Source organism: Cryptomeria japonica, unplaced genomic scaffold, assembly GCF_030272615.1.
Source record: "Cryptomeria japonica unplaced genomic scaffold, Sugi_1.0 HiC_scaffold_160, whole genome shotgun sequence".
Lineage (NCBI taxonomy): Eukaryota > Viridiplantae > Streptophyta > Pinopsida > Cupressales > Cupressaceae > Cryptomeria > Cryptomeria japonica.
In genome coordinates, this window is record NW_026728982.1 from 254954 (window position 1) to 272837 (window position 17884).

General features: G+C 33.0%; 1 pseudogene; it reads right to left on the minus strand.

Annotated features, from left to right (window-relative positions):
- Positions 1 to 15009: 15009 nt before the first annotated feature.
- LOC131067259 (uncharacterized) lies at positions 15010 to 16520 on the minus strand (annotated as a pseudogene).
- Positions 16521 to 17884: the final 1364 nt, after the last annotated feature.

The window sequence follows — 17884 nt, forward strand, 5'->3', positions numbered from 1 at the left end:
AATTTCCTCTGCTAAACTTGCAACCAATCTTTTCAAAAGTAACATGCACCCTTGAATCATTCATTTTAGATACATAAATTAAATTTCTAGTTAAACTAGGAATGTGCATTACATCTTTAAGCATTTTAACCCTTTCATCATTGAAGACAAATTTTACCTCCCCTCGAACTAAAATTTCCATGTGCTTATTATCTCTGATGAAAACTCCCCGACCATCATAAGCTGAATATGTTTCAAACCACTCCTTATGAGGAGTCATGTGGTAGGATGAATCTAAATCTACTAACCAAGAGTCATCATAAGTCATATTAACAGAAATAATAAAAACATCAAAAACTTCATCATCAGAGGATTAATTATAGATGAACCATCACTAATTCTCTTTTTATTCTTACATTCCTTTTCGAGATGCCCATTCTTACCACATTTCCAACACCTCAATCTACTCTTAATAGGTGGATTAGAGCTTCCTTTGGACTTAAAACGATCCTTATATTTGTGCTTGTCACCTTTCATCTTGTCCTTACCTTTCTCCTTATTTTTATGTCGTACATGCAATGCATCTTTAGAGCCCTTTGAAATATTTCTTTTTATTTCCTCAAAGTTGAGTGGCAACAAGAGCATCCAACTTTATATCACGTAAGAAGAACCACTAATTGCAAGAATAAGATTATCTTAAGATTCTGGTAGTGTTAACATAATAAAAGAATACATTTATCCTCCTCTATCTCCTCCTCTATATTTACATTAGTTGACTTCAATTTGCTAAGGATTAGATTAAATTAGTTCAAGTATTTTGTAATTGAGTTTCCATCATTCATTTTAAGAGAATATAACTTTCTTTTTAGAAATAAATTTTTAATGAAAATTTAGTTTGGTAAATCTCTCTTATTCTATTCCATCTTTAGCTCCAAACCTCATATCCAAAATTGTTGAACTTTTCAATTTCCAATCAAGATGAGCTAGTCATGATCTCTTATTGCACTAAATCTAAAACTGCAAGAAAAATAAGACACTCCTACTACAACAAAAAACCCAATTATTAAACACTACAAGAAAGGCATCTCCTTCTCAAATCAAGCCAACTTGGCTTTGGTACCAAATAATGAAAATAGCTTGAAAATTTACAGTAAAATTATACTGATAATTTTATGCAACCAAATAAAAAGGAAATAATGAATCGTAGATAGAAATGGATTAAAAAAAAATGCAAACCATAACTCAAGAATTATGTGAAGAAACCCTTTCAAAAAAACAATCCATGCCCAAAGAGATTCAAGACTTTTATTCATCTTCCAAATGAGTTACATCAATACAACTTATCTCTCTAAATTTTTGTAGCACATCTTTTCTTCAACAACATATAAATAACATATATTTTTTTCAACTCAAGCACTACATATATAGGCATGAGAGAAACCATAAACCATAAATGGTTTCAAAAACTAATTAGGCATAAATCACAAAAAATAGAAATTTCCTGTTTCAACTTGTGTTTTTATCTATCTTTTGAAATATCTTCCTTATCTTAGTAGGCTTTCATTTATCTTTCTCATTTTTCATACTTTTATTATTTTGACAACTAAAAAATATCTTACAAGGAAGGAAAGGAAAGGATCTTTTATAGTCCACGATGCCAACAATTTGTATATGGGTCTACAGATTGGTTAGAGCAATATGGGACTACCTTGTACTCCTTGTGGGATGCACCTAACTATGCTACAAACGAGGTGTACATACCCTACCCCTTGTGAGATTTGAACTTGTGACCTCTCTTTCAAGAACACAAATGATCACAATTACATTAGAAACTTTCATACAACTAAAACATAATTATTATTTATCAATTAATAATTAAATTGAAAGATAACAATAACAAGGTTGAAAATTTTTCCTAACACTAATATATTCTTTATGGTTTTTTAAAAAAAAAGAATTATATCTATACACATTAATGTGGATTGTAATGGTTCTCCTCAGGTATTGGATTATTTGTATAGGTAATAGTTTTGATGCCCATGTTAGTTGGCCAAGTTGATGGCAAAATATTTTTAAATTGTTTATTGAGGAAATGATCTGTACTTACACAATGGGGCAGAGATGTATTTTAGGATAATTTGCATCAAATTTTTCTACTATATTTTCTCAACTCTAGTCATTTTTTTGGGTGAAAAGATTTCACAATGTTTTATTGTTTAACATGTACATCTTTGTGGCCATTATGTGATGCAAACTTAATCATGTTATATGTTTCTAATACAGACACCATTCACCGGTTCAATCCTTGATAGAGGAACTGGGTTTTCACAAATTTCATTCCCCTTAAAGAGATTTATGATCCTTCAAATGACTATCTGGTTAATGACACTCTTATTGTAGAAGAAAATGTGGTCGTCCAAAAAGTTGAATAGCAATTAGTGATATGATTCAAAGAAGAAAATAGGGGGAGTTGAACATGTTGGACAAGAACTCGCTTCCTCACTGTTCCTATGATTTTTGTAGTAATGGCTATTGGAAGACTAGACTAGCAATATGAAAGTCCTGGATGATGTTCCTATCATTTAGGTAGTAATGGCTATATGAAGACTAGACTAGACCAGCAAGATTTATTTTTACAAGTCAGCATTCATTATTTGTGTAATTCTTTTTTTCACTTTTATTTTTGAAATAATGATAAATATTATAAGCTTATGTGATACATTTTAAAGTTTAATTTTATAATTTTAATTTAGCAGTGGTTGTATTTTAGTTTTTATAACCATAATCACAACACAATGTTCAAAGATTTGTTGTCATTGTAGAGCATTAATTATTCTTTTAGTTTAGGTACTAAAACTGGAGGGAAATGATAGCGATTTTTGGAAAATTAATTGAAAACGCTTCAATTTTCAAAAGAGGAGTGAAGCTAGGAAGGTGTGAATGCATGAAGATTCAAAGACTTATAGACACAAAGTGCTTAGAATCAATGTAAAATTTTAAATTTTTTCTCGTCATAATCTTCCACAGAATGTTTTTTAAGGAATTTTATTTTTTATTAAAATAAGTAGAAAAACAAGGGTGTTGGTCTTGTATACAAACAGCCCATGGGCAGAGAAAACAAGGCATCAAAACAAGGGTGCTGACCCTATACAAGCTTAGGTCAAGCAAGCCAAAAACAATAGGTTAGAGGACCACTGCCAAAGCCCTACAAAATTAAAAACAACACAATAGTAGAAATCTATGAACCCTCTTCAAGAGTGGTTAGAATCACCCCCAACTTGACTCTGAGATTCGGAGGGGGAGGACTTACATTTATACCTACAACAAACAATAGTCTAGGCAATACTATTATTAGGGGCATCATTACTAGGAAGATCAAGTGGGGAGCCCCCTTAGAGAAATCATCCACACTTGGAGTAGATTGTTGTTATAGAGAAACCCTAATCATCAGAAGATGCATTTTGTTATATGAATATATAAATGAGACTTTCAATAAACTTTACTTTTTCAGATTTTATTTTCATATATGGATTGGATGACATGTTAAGGCTCCAAGATTGGGTAGTTTGATAAGACCTTGCAATCTAGTTTTCATCAACTAGTATTAGAGTCAAAGATCTTGAGAGTGTAGATATATTGTTTAATGTGAGGTAATCTACACTGGGTTGAAAGAAATGTGTATAAGAACATGTTGGTTTTCTTATAATAAGGATTTTAGTTGGATAGATGGTGTACATAGTTCCTCCACTAAGAGAGATTGGTTAGAGGAAGTGAGCATGTATCTTCTAGAAATCTCTATTGTCATGTAGAGGATAAGTGTGAATGTGAGTTTTTTTGTAGGTTGAAAATTGCACATGAAGATGAAAAAGAGGAAGAGCTTGGGTTTTTTAGTTAGAAATCCTCAAGGGATTCTAATCCTTGTCAAAAGTGAGAGAATGTAAAAGGATATAATTAATGAATTGAGGATTATACTAAAATATTTAAGGGGAATGAGAAAAAAAATGAGAAAGAGAAGATAATAGGAAAATATGGGTAAAAAGGAGTGTCATTATTTTTCTAACAAAGATGTATTTGCAAATGAATTTATGTATGTAGGTGAAGAGAAATGAAATATTAAAGAAGTATTCCTTAGTGATGCCATGAATGAATAGATAAAAGATGAATTTGTAGGAGGGTGCAACACAAGCTAATATTCCTTTGGAGGGCATCAAGATATTTTATTATGTAGCTAAGAGTGAAGAAGATATTTCAGTAATGACATAGAAAGAGGTAATGTATAACATTTTTTATTTGTATGTTTAAGAAAAGAATGGATTGTATGAAGATGAATATAATATAGAAGATGGAGAGAAAAATAATTTTTCAATAATAAAAAAGGAAGAGGTAAAACCATAATTTCTTGAATTTATGAAAGATTATTTGTATGTTGAGAAAAATGATGATGTAAATGTAGAGATGGATTTTGTTGGTTTGATCTATATGTATAGAAAAATATGTATGAATTTATACAAATAATAGTGCAAATAATGCTGGTAAGGTGGCTAGAATATAGTGGCCAAAACATTAGAGAAGAGGGAGAGTTCCAATTGGTGGAGGAGGTTAGATTATGGTGGAGAAAAATCCTCATTGAGGAAGAGTGTAGAGAAGACATGTTTGAGAAGGATGACAAATGTCCTGGATAGATGTTGGAAGAGGAAAATGAAGAAGTGTTTTTATTAGTCTAATACAACTCCATTTTGTGAGCCCATGCTCACAAACTTCTTACTTGGTGAGTCTAATGTAGGAGCATATAGGCACACAAGCAATCTTGCATCACCAAAAAAGAATATTTATTCGGATATTTAATTTTTAAATTTTTGGTGTAGGTTGGAGCTTCAAGAGCATATTTTCTAGTTTTGAAAGATAAAATATTTTTTTTATTAATACTTGACTTCCATTTCAACAATTAGAAGCAAATAGGGTTATTAATGTGGTTTTAAGACTATTATATTCCTCAAATCTAAATTTTCAACCATTTATGGGATCTATTGGCATATTATAGAATTAAAAATTAATTTATTTATCAATTTTTTATGGCAAAATATTTTGTATAAGGAAAATTACCTTTGATGTTCCATTCTTGTCTTATTCTTAAAATTTGGGTGCTTAGAAGGGAGGAAAAGCTACTAATTTTTAAGAAAATAATTAAACCTCTTCAATTTATAATGGAGCACAAATTGATTCATGATTTTATTCATTTTTCATGTATGTAGACAAAAGAAGGTGTTGGATATGGTGTAGCAACAATTATGCCACATTTTCAAACCAAACACTACATTTTATTTCATATTTTTTGAAATAATCTCAAAGGTGAAGTTGAGGGAAATGAAAGAGAATATTTGGGTTCCACTTTTTGGCACCTCAAAAAAGGTTTTAAACTCTACAAAATATATCACTCGATGGTATTAATAATAAGAAATAAACAACAATAACATTGAAGGAAGAACTTCTAGGCCTCTTCAGAGACTTGGTTGCGAAAGAGTATAGGAAAATTGGCTTACAAATTAAAGGCCTAGATAAAAAGAACAAACAGTTTTTTAGGTGTATTATGGGTGTTCATGAAAAACATGAGAGTTATAATGTGAAGGGGAAAATCAGATTTCAAAAGAGGAGTGAAGCCAAGAAAGTGTTTAGGCTTGAAGATTCCAAGAGTGGTTGGTATGAAGTGCCCAAAAACATTGTAAAATTTCTTAATTGTCTCTTGATGTAATCCACCATATATGTAATTCCTTTTGAGGTTTTTCTTTGTATAAATATACAAATGAGAGTTGCAATAAAAAAATATATATATATTGTTTTCATATTATGGATTGGATGACATGTTAATGCTACAAGATTGGGTAGTATGCTAAGATGCTCTTTTTTTGTCTCCATCTCATTTCCAAGGTGTAACATCCAACTATAATTTTTTTTACCTTGAAAAGATTTGATGTGAGATCATGATAAAATAAGCTCCATAATCTGTCAACCATTCAACTTTTGATTTATTCATTGCTAATGCCATTAAATATTTCTCACTGTCAATTTTCTTTTTCTTTTCCTTATCCTTGAGCTCTCTTATTAGATGCCCATGTTTATTGTAAATAAAAAATTTAGATCCACACTTATCTCTCTTCATGATCTTGATATTCTCTTTATTTTTTCTTCTTCCCTAAATTTCTAGGGCCTCCTTAATAAATTTCATATTTTTTCTCTTCATTTCTAATTGAAGTAATAATAAAAATACACATTTTTCTTGAGTTCTAAATTGCTACCAACAAGTGATCCCATAAATCTAACAAAGAACATTGCAAAAAATCCATGCAATGATCTCCTCCTCAATCTTTACTCAAATAGAGTGCAATTTCTTAACAATATTGTTGGAAGCATTTAGGCACCCAAACAAAAAGCCACACTCCTCCATTCTAAAAGTATACTATTTTTTTATTAGGAAATATTTATTTACCAAAGATTTTTCCTAGTAAATCTCCCCCAGATTCCTGCAGAGAGGAACACCATTCACTTAATTACATGCATTCAATAATATAAAGTATACTAAATAGACTGTAATTGTGAACCTTTTCTTTTCTCTCAATTTTATTTATTGTCCGATAGCATATCCTCCATAGATATATATCCAAAAGATTATTCCCCATACTGAGCTTTTCCCTTTTTTGACAACAAGATATTCTATGAAGCAAGCTCTTACTCAATCTAACTTTGTTATAAAAACCCATATCTCTAATGTCTATAATTTGAGGCTATCAAGCTCTAATACTAAGGGAAGGAATTTATAGGTGTAGAATACATTTTCTCTAAAAGAGGAAATTTGTAAAAAGACTAAACTAATCATACAATTACAAGGAAATAAACCAAAAATAACTAACCATAACATAATAATTTATGTGGTAGAAATATTTTCAAAATAAATACACTACACTCCAAATAATTTTAATGCACTATTTGATAATTAACTGTTATAATTAAATTATAGAGTTTAATCCTTTGTACATGTATCACCAATAAGAAATTTTGAGAAATCATAACAACACAATAATACTCACAAAAAACAATGTCTAACTTACATCCTAAACACCCAATAAATAGGAGAAACAATGAGTATGGTTAGAAAAGCTAAAACCATAAAAAATGTGGCACCCAAATCTAGAGTTGAAATGTAATGCTTGAATCTCAATATGAGTCCACAAGTTAAAAATAATGCAGCCCTTCCACCTATCATAAGATTATCAATAACCCACTTTTGCCAAATTGGATCCTCTATAATGGATCCATTATCTCTATTCATATGTCTTACTACATGTCAAAAATTATATAATAGGTTAATCAAGTGTAATCCCTTCTTACAAATCTCTTATATGCTCTTATATTTCCAATGTGGGAGGGCCAACTTCAAGAGGCGAGAACATTTGATCTTAGAAATTTAGTTGTATTTTTTTCATTTTTCTTTTAATAACTTGAATAGGTATACAACCCCATAACAAGCTAACTTATTACAACCATCCAAAAATAATATAGCTAAAAATGACCTCTATAACTCATCAATAATGAGTATTTCAATCATTATTAATATTCTCAATTTCATTAACAAAGATGCTTCCCCTTTTGCAGTCGAAGATGCTTCTCAACGGGTCACTTAGCTTTGGATTGTTGTCTCTCACATTTGATCTTGCTCGGTGACATCAACAATTTCAATTTGAGATTGTTCACCGACATCCTTTATTTTGAATATTTCCTGCCATTTGTCTTTTGTCTCATTTTCTACATCAATATATAGCCCATTCATCAATTTTAAGTCTCTCTGTTTGACAAGAAATTTAGAATTGTAGGTTGTCAAATGCTCCTTTATTTCTGCTACAGACATATCAAGAAATAGATGGACTAGAATTCGTTCTCTAATTTGTTTCTCTGAGTCCATTGCATATTTCCACCCATTATCAATATGTAAGTATAGTTCACTCGGAAGTGACTTTACTAGTTCTAATGGAGCTAGCTGAAACTTCAGAAGTGTGCAGATGACAACTTCTTCAATTTTTTGCTTCTCATCATTATTCCTAGTCTCATACTTGACATATCTAAATCCTGCAAATCCACCATATTCTTTAAGATTGGCACAAAAGTTTTCAACACTATGAATATTTACCTTCTTGCTTTTTACAATCTGGAATTTGTTTGCATCATCGGATTCTGTATCACTAGACTCTTTTGCCAGAATGAGTCTCCGAGTAGATTTCTTGTAGGTTTTGGTTACCTTGGGAATAGTAACATTCTTTTGTTTCTTACTCGATGATGCAGCTGATGCTCTAGTGTTGGGTCTCTTTGTTGGTGGAGTCGGTAGGGCCTTTGTAGTGTCCAGTTTCTTTCTTTTCAAAACTTTACCCTTAGGCAACTCGGTACTCAATGTTATTTCTGCCTCTTGAGTTTCTGATTCCTCTTTGGTAATGGCAAGAGTGCCTTTGACAAGTGTAGAGGAGGATTCTTCTCCAAATTTCTTAGATAAAACCTTTATCATCTTTGTAGCCTTTCTTGTAGCTTTAGGTACTACAATGCTCATTTTCACCTTTTCCTTAACTTCTTCATAAGTTCCATATCTCAGTTCAGTAGCATGCCTCGGCAGTGTAAGATATGCATCAATTTCCTATTGTGTGATATCATAGTCAATCTCGTAACCCATTGGTGGCAAAGATTGAGTCCTAGGTTCTACAGCATTCACATAGCAGTAATCGGTGTCTACCTCAAAACATATATTATCCTTATATTTCTCTACCAGCTGTGGTGGAATACGGTACCTGTTGTGCATCTTTTCTTGAAATTTGCTGAAGTAGTCATCCATGATATCCTTAAAATTATCTCCCAATTTCTTGATAAAGTCATTAATTTGATGGGTGATAGGTTGGTGTAGCTCCCAAACTACTTTACCGACTGAGGGAAAGAACTTCTCAAAGTAGAAAAACATGCATACAAGAAGTGAACCAAACTTCAGTGTATTTGCCAAGTTGTTCTTCTTCGGCTTCCTTATTGTGTTCAGGTTCTCAAACAAGTTCTTCAATAACACTTCACATAAATCTACTTTCATTCCCTTTTTCACTATTTTGTAGGCTAAGTCAACTGCGACACATGGTACACTATTTTCCCTTGCTGATTGGAAGAAACAGTAACCAATTACTCTAATTGCAAATTTAAGTTCTGCATCAGTGACATTATTCAGTTTCAATCCTCGGTAATCAGATTCTAGTCCAGTTAAACTGATTAACTCCTTTTGTGATATCATTTTCTGTGCTCGTGCATGATCATAGATAGGATATCCGGTGATCACATGAATGACTTCCTTAGTGATTTTGAATGGTTGCTCTTCTAGCCACATAAAATCATCATGAACTCTGCTTAAAACAAACTTAAACCACTGGGGTTTGAACACACGGGGATAGGCTCGGGCTTCAGTTAATCCCTTGATTTTGATATGCTCAAACTTGCTATCCATTTTGCCATCAGTACATAGCTCATCATATGTGTCACTAATCTCAACATGACCGAGTTCTTCAACATGGCATTTGGTGAAGAATCTAACATCTTCGACTAACAAGACTCAATCCAGGATGAGTGAAAAGGTAGTTTTGCCATCTTGTTCAGAGGCGACTTTAGGAGTCAAAGTGTATTTCAAAGATGGCTTCTCCACATTCTTGACAACTATGGGATCTTGGATCTTAGGTGCCATTTGCAAATTCCAGATAAAACTTAGCAAACTATCCATAGGGTTTGACGGTTTACAAACGGCAAACGTTTCACACTGGGTAGATAATAGCAATTTGACAAGATCGAAAAACCAGCTTAACAGTGATGAGATTTGATGTAAATACCCTGGATTCGCTTTGAGTGAAGTTTGATAGCCTTGATTCGCTCTGCTTTGCTCTCTTGAAAACTTGGTGAATGAAAATTACCGCGAAAATATCTTTAAGTACACAAAATACCTTATCGGGATCCGTGCGGGTTAGGTCAAAACATTAAATGCACTTGGTTTACCTTTAACCGATTTACTCTCTTTTCTTTCGTTTTAACTGAGTAACCAAATTTCCTTGTTTACCGAGTTGACAGGTTTTCTATAAAGTACTTTTGATAGAATTTCAAACTTACTAATGCATCTTAACTATGCAGATTTTGAATTTTGTACATAATAGAATAGGAACTGTTATGATTTAACCTTTAGAGAATGCAGTCCCTTCATACCTTTGCTGATTAATTTGGAATAGGTGCACCTAACTCGGTAGGTAAGGTGTTTTCTTCATCTGACATGATTTCCTTCTTTTTCCAAATCATCTTGAATTTTTCTTTTATCTCTTCAGTGTCTCCTCTAGGTTGATCTCTACAATCTCCAGCTTAATGTCCAACTTTGTGACAATGAAAACATGCCATACCAGGATTTCTCCATGATCTTCGGTTGTTCATTCCAAATCTTATAAAACAGTTGGCACTTATATGTCCATATCTCCCACAACATGCACACCATATCCTTGTATTGTAATCCCATGGTACTGCTGCATATTATCGGTAAGGATTTGTGTGGGTTTGGTAACCACTAGTGTTTGCTCGGTGTGCAGACCACATGTGATTTTTTTGCTTAAACCAACACTTCTCGGTACTATGTCCATATTTATTGCAGTTTTTACAAAACCCTTTGAATTTTGCCTTCTGATGATTGTTAATAGACTTTGTCCTACATTGATTAGATGTGTGACCATATTTATTGCACTTGTAACAATACTCATTTGACTTAGTGATATTCGGTTGCTTACCTTTTCTGATCTAGCATATGTTGGTAGTATGACCTTGATTTCCATAGTAGTAGCAAATAGGCTTCTTCCTTTTGATTTTATTCCTGTTTCCAGCTTGCTTTGATGATTATCCTCTCTCGGTAGTATGAATTCCTTTCTCGGTAGAGTCTTTTCCTTTGTAACCAAGTCCTGCATCTTTGTTGGGTCTTCTTGTATTTAGTTGCTCATCCAACATCTTTGATGCTTCATAACTCTTCTTCAATGTTTCTTTGGATTTCTTCTCTGTTTCAAGTTCATTGATCAATCTTGATACTTCAAGTTTCAATGCTTGATTTTCATCATTCTTTAGAATTGCTTCATGATGTGCATAACCTAGTTGATCTATCATATTTTGTTGAATCCCTGTCAACCTTATGATTTCATCATTCTTATCAGATACTAAGAATTCAAGTTGTTGCTTCTCTCTCTGTAGATCTCTTGCTTTATCCTCAGTTATCCTTAATGCATCTAGATTTTCAGTCATCTGTGTACTGAAATGTTCATGTTCTCTTTTCATTGCTTTTAGTTGATCAGCCAATACTTTGTTCTTTTATTTCAATGCTCCAATCATTTCTTCAATTTCTTCAGATATACTGTTCTCAGATGATGTCTCAATTTGTTCCACTAACTCTTGAGAATCCTGCAAGTCATCAGATAATCTTCTTCTTACTTTCAAAGATTTTTGCATTTGCCTTTGCATGTCTGCAATCACTTGATTTGCATGATCTAGCTCTTCTTCCAGATACACAATCCTCTGAGATTGTTTATAGCCTTCCATTGATAAGATCTTTCTCTTTAGGTAGTTAAACCCTTTTCCAAGATTGTAGCTCTGATACCAATTGTTAGGCCCAATATGGAAAGCTAATGTACTGAGAGGGGAGAGGTGAATTAGTACTTCAAAACTTTTCTTGAATAATAACTTTACTGTTATGCATAAACCGAATAGTGCAGTAACATAAAATAAAGTTAAAACAAATAGATAACAATCATACATGATTCACTCCATAGCACATATATTTTGGTTACGCAGAAACTCTTGGTTAGAGAGAAAAACTACAGTGGGGATGGCACCCACAACTTCACTACTGCAATAATAAAGATCCTCGGTTAGAGCTGCATGTTTAGCTATTTTTGATAGCTTACCCTATTAGGAGTAACAAGATCTATTAGATCTACCTTGTTAAAGGATTTCACAACACTTAATCTAAATGATGCACCTGGTTAGAGGCTTTACAATTTATAGACTTGGTTAGAGTCTTTTACCCTGTTAAAGGTTTCTCTTTCAACTTCACAATATTACAATAAAATCATTACAAATATTTGCAACTTTACATCCGAAATGTTATAGCAGATTCTATGTGCTCAGAATAAGATTACCTTGCTTATAGCATACCTCGGTAACCCATATAGTAACTCGGTAAACCCTTCTGTTTACTCTGTTCTTCGACTGTTCTCTAAAAACCTTCTCGGTGACCTATGTGTCTTTGTAACAGTCTTCCTTCATACATACATGCACACACCTTGCTCTTAACTCATGCTGTATAAATAGATCTCTTAAAATGGTGATCCAATTCATTGCTTTGATCTTACAAACAAGATTCCTCGAATGAATAACTGAACAAAATATTTCATTGGTTAGATTGTCCTTGTAATCATACACAATCTTTTGGTGCAATTTCCAATGTAATAACGGTTAGATGTGCCTCGATCTTGTAACATGTTTTCATATGCATGTCCAGGTTCAATTTATCTGGTAACACGTTTCACTCGATAGACAGCTCGGTGAATACTGTGTTCTGTAACTGCTTTCTTTTGTAACCGACTAGACTGTGCATACCGACTTCTCTGTGTGTATACCAACTGCATGATTCGATAGTACTCACTGACTAGAATGTATAGTATGAATTTGAATATAAAACTAATGGCAACTTGATAAGTAGTAACAACAAGATCTTGCAACTTGGCTGAAGGATGCCACTGAAGATCATTTCATAGTTTATGCTTCTGAGTCTGCTTCTGTTGACTCCTCCCTCGAGGATGTTGTCTCCTCCCAAGATGAGGTTCCCCTTACTGCTAATGAAGCCTTTACTGATGTTGTGGACTCTTCTGCTCCTTTGGCTACATGTTTTGTTGCTCCTGCTCCTCTGCCTCGTTCTTCTCTTGTTGTTGTTTTGCAGAAACAATCTGGCAGTGTTTCTACGGGGTCCCCCTACCTGATTTTTCTTTGAATTTTCCTAAATGATAGTGTTGCTTGGATAGTTGTTTGTCGCAGGCGGAAGGGAAAATCTACCTCTATTTCCCAACCCCCTCTTATCAAGTTTTGGGTGTTTCTCCCCACTCTTGAGTTGGGATGGGTTGTTGCAGCTTTGACAGGTGTTTGTCTATCTAACTTGTTAGTTTGGGATTTGTACCCCTGCTTGGTCTATTGCCACCTTTAGATTGTTTTTAAATTTCTGATAGTCTTTTGAGACTATGTAAAGGGTTAACGCCCTAGTTAACACTGCTTTTTTAATCAAAAACAAATAATCAATTTATACAAATATTTTATTGAAAAACTACTTGATCAGTAGTAATCCTCAATTTATTTTGGAAAATGTACAATTACAAAAAATACCTAACAATTTTTAAACATTTGTTAATTATTCTTACTATTTTTTAGTTTTTAGTTTTAAAAAATAAAAAATTATTTAAATTCTTTTAATATTAGTTCCATTAAAAGGAAAAAATTAAGAATAATAATTTTATATTTCAATCGATCGTTGCAGATCTAGAACAAGAAAAGAATGTGTAAAAGTATCAATCTTTTAATGAATACTTTTTGCCTGTTAAAGGTTGGAACTTTTTAACTTCTTCACTTTGCTTTTCACTTTTCTATGCCTCCACCTTTCTAGATTTCCTAACAAGACAAAATTCTCTCCTTACCCATCTTAGTGTTGCTGCCTGAAAAATATCAACCCTATTGGTACAATCCCAGTAGGGCACACCCAAAATTACAATACAAATACTAACCGAAGAACACAAGGGAGCATGTAATGACAACGTTGGGTCATTGAAATCATATTAGAGGTCATCAACAAGCTGGATGGTGCTAGCCAGAACATGGAAGCAACAATAGGGAAGCAAGAAAATCAAATCTCAGTCATGGGAGATTATATCAATCACATTAGATATTACATAAAAGTAAAGATGAATGTGTTGATCTATTCCTGGAAAACAAATAATACTAGCAAATTCACACCCATCCTTTGAATCCATTTTATTGTATGATCCACTTAATGAATTGGTACAGAAAAATGTAGCCTGAGCACTATCCAAGCCCAAGCCACTAATTGGTGTGTCCCAACTTACCGTCTGAGGGACCTACTCATCATTTTGCCAATAGGGTTGTGCATACTACAAATTGTTAGATAAACATTCTTCACCAAATTTTGTTTTGCTAGGTCAATATATTAATATTTCAAAAATTAATTTATAAGGGTAGTTGTGCTCTCTCCAACTGCAAACTTGATCCACCTATCCTAGGAATTGTCTATATAACCACTTTCTTAACTTCTCTCACTAATCTAATCTTTAAGTTTGCTGATAGTTTACTCTTAAGTTCAGTCATTTGTATATGCTATCAAATTTGTAATTGTTTTGTTGTTCTAGTGATCCATTCCAATGATATTGCAAATGTTATCTACTGCACCTTTTAGCTATTGACTATTCTGTCCCTTACGACCATAAGGTATGTTGGTAATATTCCTATTTGTTAATATAAATAATTCATTTTCTAGAGGGAAGTTTTCTTAATTAGATTGGTAACTTTTTATTAATATAAATGAAATGCAAAGAATATTAAAACTAATTCCACAAATAGATTTGAAGAATGAAAATATACGAGAACTCATAACAACACATTCATATATTCATGTATAGATATGTGGACCCAAATCTAAATGTTTAAACAAGCTAAAAATACATGAAATATAAAACAAATATATTTATAATCAAAGCCTTAAACTTGTTTTGAGAATATACAATGGCATCAAATAGAAAAAAATTATCTGTCAATAAGTTTTTAAAAGAAGTAGGGGAGAAGTTTGCAATCCACTCTAGCTTCTAGATTCTAAATGCTTTGAATTGACTTGACAATCTTGCAAAAAAGTTGGAACCTATCAGCTTCTTCACTTTTCTTTTCACTTTTCTATGTCCCCACCATTACAAATTCCATAGCAAGTGCATGGGTATGAATGGTGTTGCCACCAAATACAAGCTTACCCGGTTGACGTATTGGAGCTCTTGAAGGGGATCTTGACCTTGCTGATTTAATTTTTGTACTTTTGGGTGATAGAGGTTTTCCATCCAGACGCCTTCCAACTCTAGTGCAAGCACTAAATCTGCATTGAGATTCATCTCCATGTTCTCTAGATGTAATTTCTCTTGTTGTTCTTGCACTAGATGTAGTAGTGCAGATATTAGTAGGATTTAATGGCAACCTTTCAGGTTCTTTGTAATCAAGAGGAGGAGCAAAGTCCACTTCCAAATCTGTGTCAAACACACTTATGGCAGATTCAGGTTTTGTTTCAACTATATTTATACAATATGTGGTATTGCTATAATCTATCTTAATGGTATCCCCTGTGGTTAAACAAGAGAAGTTCCTCAGAGAAACCTCCAAGAAAGCTTTTGGGTTGGATATGTCTAAAAAATTCTTTATGTGGGGTTGCAATTTCAAACTCGTTCCCTTTGGAAGAGTGGCATGCTTCAATTTAACTTTATCTCTTGGTTGTAGAAGCATATTTTACATTATCCAAAGTGCCATATAAATTATACCCTCCTCAGCCATGAATTCAAGTACTCCACTGTGTGAGATGTGGCCTGTGATGGTATTCTGAAGTTGGAAAAGCATTTGATACTCTATTTCTTGAGATATCAGACGAGAAAGAGGAGACGGAGGCATTATAATTTTGTTGGCTTTTTCCAGCTCTGGTTTGTTAGTATAAATGGGAGGATAACATTGATAGATCTGCTTAAAAGCAGCTGCTTCGGCATACCAATTTCTATCTTCATAAGGCCCTCCATACCTATATCTTCAGTATAAATGGGTAGATAACATTGATAGATCTGCTCAAAAGTAGCAGCTTCTCCATACCAAAGCCCTCTATATCTATATCTTATGTATCCATATCTTCTTTGATAAGATCCATCTTCATGGTCATTCATATCTTCCTCAGGTCATGTATGTCCATCTTCATAATATATTTCTTCCTCATGCACATTTATATCTTCATCAGATGCATCTTCAAGCTTTCTTTCTTCTTCATGTCCATTGATATCTTCACCAAGTTCTACATATCCATATCTTCCTTTATTGTCTTATCTATCTTCATGCACATTCATATCTTCGTCAGATCCATTTCAGGCTTTCTTTCTTCTTCATATCCATTGATATCTTTACCAGGTTCTACATATCCATATCTTCCTTCATTACCTATTCTATCTTCATGAGAACCTTCGCATTCAAATGTCTTTTCCTTACCAACATTATCTAGGTTCTCATTAAAATCTCTCTTCCTTACCAACATTATCCATTTCTGTAAGAACTTTACAGATTTTGAGCTCTCAGATAAATTCCTGTACAGTTAGATTTTCTTTATGGTTGGTTCTTAGCAATTAAGTATAGATGTCATGTAAGGATTGTGCTAAGTGGTCCATCAAAATATAAATGAACCTATATCACTATTAATATGAAATAAGATTGAGTCCAAGGGGTTGAACTTAACTGGTTAAAACACTGGGTTCTCACTGTGGAGACCCAAGTTCAACTAACAATAGAGACATCTAAAAGTGGAACTCTAAGCTGTGACTCTTGGCCTTCCATAATGGGGTAGGTCTTGGGTATATGAATTTTGAACTTCCTTGATTAATTTTTAAAAAAGAAATGCTAATATATTTTTAGTTTTTGCATCATGCGTACTAATCCATCTTTAAATGATAAATCTTCATTTAAAAGTTTTCTTTGTTTTTCCAAACTCTAATTTTATTTAAAAAGTAAATAGAGGATGTAGATTTATTTTTGTTAAAATGCATAAAATTATAGTCTATATAATATTTTGTGTATTGAATATAATTATAAAGTTATTTGAAGAAATATTTTTAGTACATTGAGTTTTTTTGCTGTTGTTATAGGTGAAGGAATTTTATTTGCAAACAAGCTCAAACAAGATGGTGGCACCAAAGAAAGTTAAAAGTTTGACTATTTATAAGAGATGGAACACCAAGAAGAGATTGACAAAATAACAAATTAGATCTTTAGAGCCTCCCCCTATAACATAATAAGAAGAATGTTTTAAGCCTACTCATGGTTTCCTTTACTTTTTTTCTTTCATTAAATCTACTTGTAATATCCCGCCAGGAACCTAAAGGAAAACAACACAACTAGGCAACTAAAGGGTGAAATAATTTCCTTTTTTATTAAGTGCATTAATTATAACCATTGCACGTGTAGTAACACAGCAAACGACTAACAAATGATTTCCTAAGGGTTACAAACGGAGATTAATTGTAGATTATATTAACACCATGGTTAATCCAATTGTCCATTTAATTAGATAAAGTAAATGCTTAAGTTTAAAACTACACATAATGTATGTAAATTCCATAATGAGAGAATCAAGTATTCCTATGCATTCAATTTTCCATAAATCATTTATACATAAGATCAAAGTAACTGAATTAACATACATTCCACTGACATAATAATACAATACCCATAAATACATGGCTTCCAATAATGCCATAGATTACAAAGTTACAATATGAAGGTTACATTAAAGTTTGATACAATGACCACAAGGTCTCAACTGAACAATGATCACGAACATGAGCTGGTACATGAACCACAAACCAAGAAACACTAGTGAAGCCTTTCCTCGCCTGAAGATACAATCCAGAACATCCGATGGGAAGTGGCACTACCACCCGACCATGTGATCCTGAAATGGAACCACCCCACCGTGCTAGGAGATAGTAGAAAAACCTCAAGCAAGCAAAGTAAGACAAGTACGAAAGAACTACAA